The sequence below is a fragment of the Nyctereutes procyonoides genome, unplaced genomic scaffold (genome assembly GCF_905146905.1).
Source record: "Nyctereutes procyonoides isolate TBG_1078 unplaced genomic scaffold, NYPRO_anot_genome, whole genome shotgun sequence".
NCBI classification, from domain to species: domain Eukaryota; kingdom Metazoa; phylum Chordata; class Mammalia; order Carnivora; family Canidae; genus Nyctereutes; species Nyctereutes procyonoides.
In genome coordinates this window covers 17,599,247-17,612,116 of record NW_026575141.1, presented here as the reverse complement: position 1 = coordinate 17,612,116, position 12,870 = coordinate 17,599,247, and the positions used below count along the sequence as shown (strand labels likewise).

Sequence of the window (12,870 nt, the reverse complement as noted above, 5' to 3'; positions counted from 1 at the left end):
TACAGTAGTGTTGAGCTAATCGATAAATGTAGAATATGTCAAGAAAACAACTATTTTGGGCATCATTTCCTTTATAAGGCAAAAGACCAAATCTTCACGAGCTTCCAGGGCCCTTGGTAAAAATTTTTAAACAAATTTTACATATAAGGAAAAATCCTGAAATTTTATTTTCTTCTGAATCTTGGATATGATTATGGGAAAGCAAAAACAAAAGAGTTATCAGAATACTTTAGATCACCTATTATGACAGGATCAGGTGTGCCTGAAAAACAATACATTGGCTACCTATTAAGGCAAAGCGACAATACAATATTCTAAATGAGAAGAAGGTGACACAATCGAAAGGAATTTTAGATCTTTCAGAAATGAGGAACTTTGTATTTTTGTTGCTTTTTAATCAAGGGCTTGACAAAGTCAGCACAAAACATAGAAGACTATTTTGATGAGATGTAGAATTTCTGCCATGCAGACAGGTCACAGAGAATGTGAAAGAATAACTATTTACTATCTCTTGTTAAGAGGAAGCCAAATAGTTCAAGATAAATTGTCAGTTTAGTATATAGAAAATCAGATTCTAGTTTTGCATTAACATTATATTTAGCAGTAAAGAATTCATGAGCTCCCTGCTCTAGCTTTTAGATTATCTTACAAATAAATCTACCAAAACTGAGTGAACTTTGTCAAAACTTGAATACATTTTATTTCTTTTCAGACTTGTTGCTTGCAGTTTGAGACAAATATAGTTTGTTTTTTTTGCCCGACTATAACTTTCTAGATCTACTAAATATTTGTCTCATACAGTCCTCTTACTTTTTAATACAAAGCTACTCTCCTTTCCTTGAAAACAAAAGCACCTTCCATTATATTGTATTCACTGTTGTAGTTTTCTGTGACAATGGCCTTTGATTACCTGTATGGATGATAACTTTTCAGTAATTAGCTAATTTATATTTCATAGTGAAAACTGGAAGGGAAATGTAGAAGTATCATATACTGTTCAGCACATTGGCAAAACTCCTGAATACACATGTAAAACTCTCTAGTCACATATACTTGTTTTTGTATTTTAAATTAGTGAATCACTTGGTTAAGTGTACATACTACAACTTAGCAAATCATTTATCGGAATTAAAACTTAAGAATTTAGTATAGATTCTTTGTATTCATATAGCTGAGATTCCCCATATCAATTTGACTTAATACTTGTTCCAGGAAATTCTTGCTCAGGAGGATAAAGATATAAACTAATAAACAATTTTACTGTTTGCTTTAGGAAATTCCTGAAAAGCAATTTATCCATATGATTTGTTCATCTGGCCAAACAGCTCTGTCTCCTATCAGGATAATAAATTGCTCACTTGGCCAAATAAGTAGCTTATAAAAAAAAGCATTTACTTATTAAGACTCATGTCAAGAAGCTGGTCTTGCTATATTTCTCAATCCTAAACTATTATGTCAAGGACTGTCCCCTGTGTCAATTAGTTTTCTGTCTTGACAAACTTGCCTTCAACCACTTAAGTCCAGATCCCTGAGCCCTATAATTATCCTCCCCTAATTTCCCCATTTTGAGCCATTACTACGATCTCTCAAGGTGGTGTTATCCCTTACTGCAGTAGGCCTAATGAACTTAGCTTTGATTGATCAACAGAAACTGTGAGTTAATAAATGTGTATTGCTTTAAGCCTAGAAGTTTGTGGCAATATTGTCATGCAGCAATAGCAAACCAATACAATCACATTGGTAAAACCAGTAGAGAATCAGATAGCTGTTTTCAAACCAAAAGTTACCAAACTAACCTAGATTGTAAAAGATATAACTTTATTACATGGACTTGTGTTTTTATGCAAACTTGCTTCTGACTTTGAGGTTTCTGTAAGAAATTTTTAAGGCTAGTTTTACATGTCCATTTTATTTTAATTTCCTGAGGAACTTGGGAATATTAGAGTTATATAAGTGCTTATTTTTCTGTATGAACCTATTAGATTGAAGCAATTTGGATTTGAGAGACTTTGTAATTTATTTATATGCTCAATAGGCAGGAAAACGTCAAACACACAGTGAGAGGTCTAAGTTTTTCTCGGTTACAGATGCACAGACTTGCTGAGAGTTTGCAGCTTTACCACCTCAATCATAGGTTAACAATAAACACAGAACCATGACAACCGCAAGAGCAGATCTCAAAGGGATGTTCTACTTTCAGTGAGAATAAAATGTTTTCTTGACCGAGCTGAATTCATACATAACAATCAGATAACAAAAAGCGGTTAACAAAACAGATCCTTTATCATCTCTTATATCCTGACAGAATCATCTAGCAATTAGATCATAAAACTGGATTCCCAAATACTGCTATTTTTAGTGAGGAATAATTCCTTGGCTGTGCAGCAACCAGACTTCCATATATACAGGGTACTTCCTTGACCATGAAATCAAGATTGGCCTAGTGGTCTAGTGTACTCACTGGTCCATGGGTCCGGTCCAACTGTGGAGTTAAACAAGACATGAACAGATGAATAGTCTTGGCCAAGAACTAGCAAAAGGAAATAAAAGCTCCCACAGTATACTCACAAAGATTTAGGCTATTTTAGTATTAATGAGTTTACATGTGGAGTAGGATGGCCAAAGAGGCCATATTACTGATGACCTTGAATGTTAAGAAGTGACAGTGTATCGTTGTTGGATTTTAAAATATATTTCTTAAAAAGATAAAATCATAAAGTTCATACAGATATAAAGCTTAATAGGTGTTAAAGATTTTATTTAACTCATGAATGAGGAAACTGGTAAGGTGTCATAAGTTCAAGGGGGAATTATATTAAAAAAAGGAAAGATTCAAAAATCAGGAATATTGAAATAAATGTACAAATGGAGGTAAAACTGGCCTCATGGGGGTGGGTGGGAAGGGAGGAAAGTTTATTGACTCCACCAGACAGAATTTACACAATTATAAACAATAATTATTATCCATTGTTATTGGTTATTTATATCTCACAAAATTATAAAGTAACTCAAAGACTAGAATCAGATACTTGGAACAGTATGACTAAATAGTACGGTTTTTTAAATTTGTTTGTTTTGTTTTTTACGTTGAAGCATAATATTCCTCTACAATGAGATTGACTGGCCTGATGGTAGAAAGTAATGAGCCAGCTCTGAGAAGTGCTTTAGGAATAGAAACTATACAATTTGGTAGTTGTTTAGATGTGTAAGTGGGAAGGAAGATTCAAAAATCATTCATTACCAGTGTGGCAGTTGCCAAAGTGGTTAGTGGTTGCCTCATGTGGGCTAGGATAATGACTAGCGTGGCACTAGAGATAACGAAGGGAAAATCGAGGAAGTATTTTAACAAGGGATCATTTTAGAAATTTAAGTTCCATGACAGTCAAAAGAGCCTTTTGGTTGGGAGAGGGTAGATTGCCATGCACTCCATTATCATTAGACCTACCATTTTAATGGTTCCCTCAAGTAGTCATGAAATCTAAGTAAAAATAGTGTGCTTGCTCAGCATGATAGCCCCTGGGTAAATCCTTTGACTTTCCCTTTTGGAATTGACTTAGAATATATCACCTTTTCTTTTCTTTCTTTTTTTCTTTACCATATTTTAAAATATATATAAATTCAATTTATTAGCATATAATCTATTGTTAGTTTCAGAGGTAGAATTCAGTGATTTATCAGTCTTATATAACACCCAGTGCTCAATACATCAAGTGCCCTCCTTAATGACCATCACTTACTTTCCCCATCCCCCCCACCCTTCTCCCCTCCAGTGGCCCTCAGTTTGTTTTCTATAGTTAAGAGTCTCTTATGGTTTGTCTCCCACTCTGATTTTGTCTTGTTTTATTTTTCTCTCTCTTCCCCTATATCACCTTTTCTGACGCACTTGACTAGAAATCATTTGTAGACCTACATATAAGAATCAGGTGGGAATTTGAGAAAGTCCTGAAATGAATGGAGGAAGACATTTCTCAGTAGTTTTCTTCTTCCCAGTGTGAATTTGATTAGAGAATATTCTGAGTAAAAGCAAAGAGACAGAGAGAAAGAAAAAAGTAGGGGAAATTGGAGAAATATTATCCTCTCTTCTAAAAGTTTGGGTGAAAGGTATTAATATGACCATGGATCTTTTTCAAATTAAAGATATGAAGAAAACCAGGTTTCTTGTTTGTAGAAATATTACTGTTTGCTTAGCTTAACGTCCTTTGAAATTCAGTTTTATGTTAAATCTCTGCTCTAAATTAATCAACTTGCTGTTCTGGTTTCCCAACATTTCAAAAATTTCACCTTAATAAAATCTCTCTTTATCCATACATAAAAATGAGGTAGTCTATTGCTTTGTTCCTTCTTTAAGAAAGAAAAGGAAGAAAGGAGGGAAGGAAGGAGGAAAGGAGAGAGGGACAAGGGACAACAGGGATGGGGAAATAAGGGAAGAGAAGGGGAGAGAAAGAAAAGGAAAGTGGGGGGACCCTGGATTCTAGTTACAGTTTGGTCACTAGCTTGTTATAGCAGTTAGTCTGTTCACTATTGTAGTCTTAGGATGCCTTTTCTTGTTCTGCACATGGAGAGCAATAAAACCCCCAAACTATAACTTTCCTTGGATTCCATTATTCTATCATTATACTATTAATATATTCAGCACCTCAGATGTGCCAAGCCCTATACCAGAGACTTGGGGGATATGGTAGTGAATTAAGGCATTCTTGCCCTTTTTAAACTTTTCCTTTGGTGGGAGGTGCTAAAAAATAAATATACATAAGTAAAATTTAATATAGGATACTTAGTAAGGACCTGTTTTCTTGGTTACAAACTTTTAGATTGATGGCTAGAAGCCAAATCTGAGGTTAAAAAAATGCTGAGTACTCACAGATTCTGAAGACAACAGTGAAGAAGTGGGGACAGACATCCCCTCAAGGCTGTAGTTGCTTAAGTAATTCTTCCAAGAGCCTGGCCAACTCCCCTTTCCATTTTTATTCCACCTCTCTTAGAGGGGATTAGAGAGGGGACAGAGAGAGAAAGAATCAGTTGCCTGAAGTGAGACTGCTTAGCTTTTCCTCTACTATATTTGTTTCTCCTGTGCTTTGCAGAGTTGAGGGGGTGTCCTCTAAAAGTCATGTGAATGTTTAACCTCAAAAGTTGAGGGAGGGACGCTTCAAGATAGCCATCTATAGAGATTGGGGGTATCTGCAGAAAGCAAGACTATCTCTTGTTTTCTATTGGGTCAAATGCTTATGCATGTACTCACTGATCAGCCTTTCTGCCATTTCTATACTGTGGAAAAAAATCAGAAACAAAATCAGAGAGGGGAAGTAGCCTATCCTCTAACCTTGGGATGGTGAATATATATATATATGTGTGTGTGTGTGTGTGTGTGTGTGTGTGTGTGTGTGTGTGAGAGAGAGAGAGAATATACATATATGTGTATATATATGTGTGTGAATATATATATGTGTGTGAATATATATACACACATATACATATATACACACACACATATATATATGTTTATATACACACACACACCTCAGCTCATATTGATATTATATATTATAACTGTAGATGGGTTGACCTTCTGATAACCCTACTTGGTGAGGAGGTCTTGACAACCAAGAACTTTGTGGTATACTACTAGGGTAGCTGCTGTGGGAAGTTTGTAGAAGTGAGCCACAATGCCAGAGATCCCTCAGAGTTTTCTGGAGAACCAGCCTTTGGAATCTCACTGCAGGGAAAGCATCAAAGGCTAGATAGTGTTATCCAGAGAGTGACCAAGAGAGAACTGCCAACAAGGAGACAGTTACATAAGATCTTGGCTATATTTTCTTCCTTTTTATCCCCAATTCCAGAAGCCCTAATATTGGAAGGATTGGAGAGGAGTAGTGAAGGAAGATGCTGGGAAGAAAAATCCTGAGAAGGACAATGAGACTGAGTTTTATAAATGAGCTTGTCTAGATTTTTAATAACTGAAAGTGACCCAACAGCTTTGAAAACTGCCTGAGTTATTGTTAAAAGGCAGGAAAAGAAAATTGAACAGTGCAAGGTTGAAGGCAATGGTTGGAAAAAAATGTGTTTTCATCTGTTTTTGTTCATGTTTTTCCCTCGAGTACAAACTGGGTGGGATAATTGTATTTGGTATTAATGCTATGAAGCAGATGGAAGACTGAGTAGAAAGTAACTCTGAAGCAGATGGCAGTGAGTAGGAGGCTCCCTTAGCTATGGCGGTCTGGGAAGCTCTTTGGGTTGACATCCATGAGAAAGAGGCACTCATTCCAAACTCTGGGACAAAAGTGTACAATGTTCTAAGGTAGTATCAAGAAATAAGGTCAGTGTGAGTAGAGTTTAGTTAGTGAGGCTAAGGGTGATAGAAGATACTTCTGGCAAAGTGGGCAGAGGCCAACTAACAGAGGGCCTTGTAGGCCTTGGTTAAAATATTTTGATGACAACTTGACTTTTCTCAAAACATTTCAAGCATTTTCTTGGCCCTAGCCTCCCTGTAGATTTGTTAACCTAATTTTATTTAATGAATCACATATACTACATAATTCTAAGTACTTCTAGTCTCTGAGGTAAGAAACTACTAAGACATGTTACATCTGTTCTCTTAGGACCTCAATACTACTATCATATCCAGATAGTTATAAAAAATTCATTTATGTTACTCCAGGTTTTCATCTCATTCAACTCTTCATATCCAAGGATTAAATCCTTGCCCATCAGGGGGATGCCCATACTTAAGTAGTTATAATTGACATCTGGATTCTAGATGTTATAACTGCTTGTTATAAGATTGAAGTTATGGGTTAAAATGCAGCTATAAATAGTTTATATTAATCATGCCAAAAGAAAAAGCAAACTATTAATTTGTTAACATAGAAAATGTGTGGGAAACAATGAAAACATGACAGCTAAAGGTTCTGTTCTTTGATATCTATGATTTAAATCCCAGAACAGGAAATCTTTCCTCTTGGACTTAGCTCTAAATCCCAGAGATGGAAATCTCTGGCAGGAGCAGTATGCATTGTCTCTCATTAGAGTGCAGTTTTTCCGTAACCACATTAAAGAATGCACAGACAGCAAGGGACGTGTGCTCCGCTGTCTTGCAGCAATGTTCCTGGCTTCTTCTCTAATGTGAATTACAGACCTCTCGACACAATTCTTAAACTTCTCCCTGCAACACTTATGCAAATAGTCACTCTGAATCCAACATGATACCTTTTGGTTAATCCTGGAACATTAAGTATTGCAGCTGTCTCATGGAAGAAATGGAGAGAGAAATTTCTGTTCAGTATGGAAATAACTCTATAAAGCTCATGATAAATGAAGGCTTATGAATAGTATATCAGTTATTGCAGTCATCATTATAGGAGTATATTTCCTTGGGTTCTTATGGGAAATTACTTTCTTTGGCACATTCTTGGGAATTATTTCCTGTGTTCCATTAGCTCCGCGGGATGACATCCTAAAATGACTGATGCGGTTCTATTGTTTTGTTAGAGTGCTCTGTAACTGCTCTTAGGGCTCCTTGTTTGAATGCATGTTATATTCTCTTTGAATATTATCTGAGAATATGATTCATGGTTTAGTCTTAATGTTTCCCCCCAAATGACTTAACAAAGAAGGAGGAAGCTTGTTCTGGTGGAAATAGTAATAAACAGCAGAGCAGGTAATCCTTGTTCTAGTCCTGATCCCACTACTAAGTATGTAAACTACGGCAAATCGCTTTAGCTGTAGTGTGTTTCTTCATCTATCACTTCTTTTTTAAATCCCCTTCAGCTTATGTTACCCTCTATCCTAATATTTTCAGAATTTAGTAAATATCCACTCTGTGACTTACAATCCTGTTGGGGAGACAAAACTGAATTACAAAAATTATGGGAAAGTCTATAATGAGGTGCTGATTTACAGAGTATGTTTGTAAGGAGTATCAGTTGTGAGCAACAGAAGCTCACTGACGAAGCAAATTTGAACGGACTTCAAAAAAGTATCGGGGGCCTCTCAAAATTAGTTGGAGGTTAGGTAAGGGGCCAGGCATGGGAACAGGGACTATCCTAGAGAGTCTTGAACGGCAGAGAAGCAGGAAGTACAACCACCATGGCATACAGTCTGGTATATTGACACTGCTGCATATGACTGTCAACCATTCGTTTTGTTCTTGCCTCACTTGCTCAGCTTCATAGTATAGGATGAAAACCTCCAAGGGGCTGACATTAGGTCATGTGTCCACTCTCCAGCTGTACTTAGAGATGGGAACCCAACAGGGCAGGCACCTACAATTACTTTCCAACTATGATCATACACCAAAAGGGGAAATCATCCCTTAAAAGGACATCAGAGTGCCTTGAAGTAGAATGGCTGGTGATGATTGTGCCCACACATATTCAATCACAGAGACTAGAGAAGCTGGCTTAGTTTACACTGGAATTATAGAGAAGGTTTATAAATAAATAGAAGTTGAGGTAAGGTCAACAGAGAGAGATTAAAAACACTACAACAAAGAAAGAAAGAAGCAACAACAACCACCACACATACACACAAAAAGCAAAATATACCTAAGCCACCAAAATTCAGTCTGTGGAACTTTCAATATTACTTCTAATCAGCAACATTGCACCTTTTAGTTCTCAGAGAGGTTTTATGTTCACTCATGGGAAAGACAACAGTGTAACTCTCAGCACAATCCATTCTCCAAAACCTAGCAAAATTACAGGTTCTTATCAGTGCATTTCTTCTTTTGCCAAAGGCATCCTGAAAATGCATTCCCAGGACATTGTCCCAGGCTGCAGAGGAATTTGGTTCCTGAGTCTCCTCACACATTCAGAAAATATTGCATCTTCTATGTTATAGAAACAATAAGTGCAAAAATATATTTAAAAAGAGCTCATACAAGAGGTAAGGAATCATATATTTTTGTTATGGATATTTATTATTTGTAGAACATTTTTTCTTCTCCCTTTTTCACCAACATTTTATTGATGAATTAGAATAGTGTGGTTCATATGTTGATATTGCTTAGAGTTTCTAGCAATAGAGGCATACTTTCTTTCTACGAGACTGTATGGCTGTACATGGCAGCAGCCATCTCTGTGTTAACCAGTTTCAGAGTCTATTAATGATGACTGGACTTCTGTGGCAGAGATGTTCAAGTTAAATTTTAATTTTCCTTCACCCATAATAGAGTTAGAACTGAGGCTTATAGATATTATTTCACTTTTCACAGAAAAAGGAAAACACAATTTTTATGGTAGCAACATGAGAGAACAGATGAAGACCCCCACCAGTCTCTGTCTCAGTCTCAACACAATTTCAAATAAACACATAAAACCTCCTTCAAATATAACATTTTCATGAATATAAATTTGGGGATTTCTCTGTGCTGAGCACGCATATTAGGGACTCAATAAATATTGGCTGATTTAATTCAAAATACATCTAGAAACTGATAGAGAAGTGCTTCTTCATGTTGGCTGTCATGAAATTACATTACTGTTGTTTGTGGTAGTCCTGTGAAGTAGAGCTCTCACTTTTCCCCAGAAACAGTAGGAAAGCAAACAACTCTCTAGATAACATGGGTAAACATGAATAAAATATATTTACAGTATCCTACCTTGATGATGGATTTGCAAATCTGTCTGCTTTCAGATGTTCAAGACAGAGAAAAATTGCACAGAAAAAAAATCTTGTATTTCCTTATCAAAACCGGGGAAAGTAAACATGTATAGTAAATTGGAAAAAGCCTGTAAGTCTGGAATATTTTTTTAAGTGTTATCTTTTGTGCATTAGCTTGGTGTTCTTGGTAGTGAGAGGAGGCAATTATTATCGACTCTCCCTTCTTTAATTTTGTTTTTCTTCCTAAAACTGACAATGGACAACTGACACAAGTGGGATGAGACAACAACTGAAGTGTATTTTCCCCCCAGTTAGTTGTGAAGAATGTGTTCTGTTTGTGGCAAATTCCTGCACATAAGGCTGACTAGGATGCCAACAATTAATTCGCTACTATTGTTAACATTAGTGTACAGAAGTAATAGAAATGTGAAGACAGACCCAGTCTGTGAGAAGTATGTTTCAGGGTCAAACCAGCAGCTGACTTTCTAGACACCTTACAGAACCCTGTGAGAAGGCTTTCTTTTGGTGAATTTGTCACAGCAAATGATCCAGGCCTGAGCTTGTCTAGGCTTGAAGTTTTATTCAACTCAACGAGGATGGATGCATTTCTCAGTGACACTTTGATGCAAACCAAGCTCACAGGTTGATATCTAAAATGGAGTGCCAATTTATTAATTTTTAATGGGAAATATAGTTGTCACACTAACCAGAGAACTCTAGTCTATGACTAGTCCATTCTATTTCTGTAGATAATTGAACACGAAGTACCAAATTATAACCTGAAACTTATTTGATGCATATGAAATCAGAACAAAGGGAATTGGTTAAATAAACATTCTTTAACTGTTAATACAGGCAGGACACAGTCAGCTTTTCTCTTTCATATCTTTGGTTATTAGTTATTACAGGCCAAGCTTAACCATTTTAGGGTCAACTTCCCTCATTTTCCAGCTTGAGGGGAAACTTTAATCCTTCATGTACTGAGTTCAGGAGAATTCTATTTTTAACTTTTACTCTACTAGGGTGTCATTTATAAGGCATAAATTAAGATTATAGGTACAATTTAAAAAATGTGTATATGGGCAAACATAGAAGTCACAAGTATTCTCAGAAGGCTGAGAGTTTAACGAAGTGGAGTAATACTGAATCTGTGAAATAATGAGTTGGCTGTTAACCCACTGCTAAAGCAAGCCAGGAGGGTTTGTCCTGTTGTGGACCAGGAGAGAGAGACACCAAATCTGAAGGGAAGACAAATTCTTGCCTCTAAAGAAGTGTTCTAGGGTGAGAATCCGACTTGTGTTTGAATCCCAAATTATCACGTACTGCTAGAGTGATGGTGGATAAATTATCCACCTTCCCTGCTGTAGTCTCACCGGTGTCATGAGGGAGGAAGTCATCTACGTCACAAGTGAGATCAAATGAACAAAGTACTCATTGAGGTGCTTTGGCCACTGTGCTGTTCAAATGACACTTTCTTTCTTCTTAATCCATGATGTTTAATTGTGATCAGGTGAAAAAAGAGGACTTCCGGGATAATAACCTTTTCTTCCCAGTTGATTGAAAGTTTCTCTTCCCATAATGTGATTGCCCTGGTAAAACCCAGAGAAGAGCTCTTTCACGCCTTGTCTGCAGACATCCCCGCCAGCAATCTCTTTTCCTGATTCACTTAGTGTACTTACCCTTGCTGTGATCACCCATAAGAGAGGAGATTGGTTCAATTCAGCAATGAAGAGAATATGTCACTGTCCCACAGCGGCAGTAATGGCCCTTCTGCCCTTGGGGAGAGAGATAATAAGCGCTACTAAGTTATTTGAAACTTTCATCTATATAGTTTTGTCCTTTTTCACTTTAGCCCATTTGATCTTATGCTTTTTTTTTTTTTAATACTTGATGGCATTCAAGGCTGGGGTTTAGAAGTGAGTGGCTCATTTATTGTTATATTCTCATTCATGTTTTGGATTTTTCAAGATGGATCAGGCTAGCTTTTACATTTCTTCAGAATTAAGTAACTTCTTGGACCCTTTGATTCTTAGAGATTTTTGTTTTTTGTTTTTTTTTTTACCTTCTGTATGTGCCCTGAATACCATAAATATAATGACTGTAAGCCAGCATTTCCACCAAGGAGAATCAAACCTAATCTCCCTAAACTTGTTTTTCAAATGTTAGAGCCAACACTGTGATTACATGGAGTGGGAGCCCAAGGCTTGAAATGGGAATAGGAAAACAAGAATATAAAATAAGGCAGATTTTCCAACAAGGATATATAGAGATATAATTAAAATGATTTTCAACCTACAGACACAGCCTAGATTTGTCTATCTGGGATGGCCAGGGACACAATGAATACTTTGTTTCTTTGACTAACATTGAAAACATCTCATTAAAAAAATATTTTTTTCCACAGTTATACCCTAGCTTGCAGAGCCAATCACCTAAACAGAAGACATTTGGACAGAATATGGTTACTATGTATCTATAAAGAAATCTAATTTGAGGGATGCCTGGGCGGCTCAGTGGTTGAGAGTCTGCCTTTGGCTCAGGTCATGATCCTGGGGTCCTGGGATTGAGTCCTGCATCAGGCTCCCTACAGGGAGCCTGCTTCTCCCTCTACCTATGTCTCTGCCTGTCTCTGTGTCTCTCATAAATGAATAAATTAAAAATCTTAAAAAATAATCTAATTTGGAAAATGCTGGTCATTTGATTTTGAAAGAAAAGCTAATAATTTGCCATTGTTACCACAGAGACCTCAAAGAAGCCACTGTATTTTTGCAGTTGAATTTAAGTTATAGAAAATTCTCATAAGCTTTTCAAGTTATATTTACTACATTGAGCAAATCAGACGTGAGAAATGTTCTAAATCAATAGCCAACATTCTAATGTGACTTTTATATAATTCTTCAAGAGGAGATCGAGGAGACCCAATGCAATGTGACTTCTTGTCAAGCCCAGACAACTTGCTACCCTGTTCTCTCAAGAGAAGGATAAACACATGGGAATGACAAAAGTCTACCCACTTGGGATCCTATTGATTTTCACATGCTATTTTCCCTTCTGGTTGCCTCCCCAACCGATTTCTCACTCCCTGCTATTTCTTTCACTGCCAGCATGGCAGAGAAAAAAAAATGTGGTTATCGGCCCATGTTGGTGGATATTGTACATATTGGTACTTTGAATAAGGTTTTCTATTTCTGTTCACAGTGCAAGAATGCACACAGAGCAGGGGAGTTTTACTACAGTTCTAATGGTCCCTTTGGCCAGAAACTGACTGATCTC

General features: G+C 36.7%; 1 long non-coding RNA gene across 1 annotated transcript in view; it reads left to right on the top strand.

Annotated features, from left to right (window-relative positions):
* The window catches only part of LOC129498244 (uncharacterized), a 63,538-nt gene that overhangs the window by 10,949 nt on the left and 39,719 nt on the right, over window positions 1-12,870 (top strand). The window contains exon 3 of the long non-coding RNA XR_008662089.1: window positions 8,732-8,880. This is a non-coding gene — a long non-coding RNA (uncharacterized LOC129498244). The remainder of the gene's footprint in view (window positions 1-8,731; window positions 8,881-12,870) is intronic.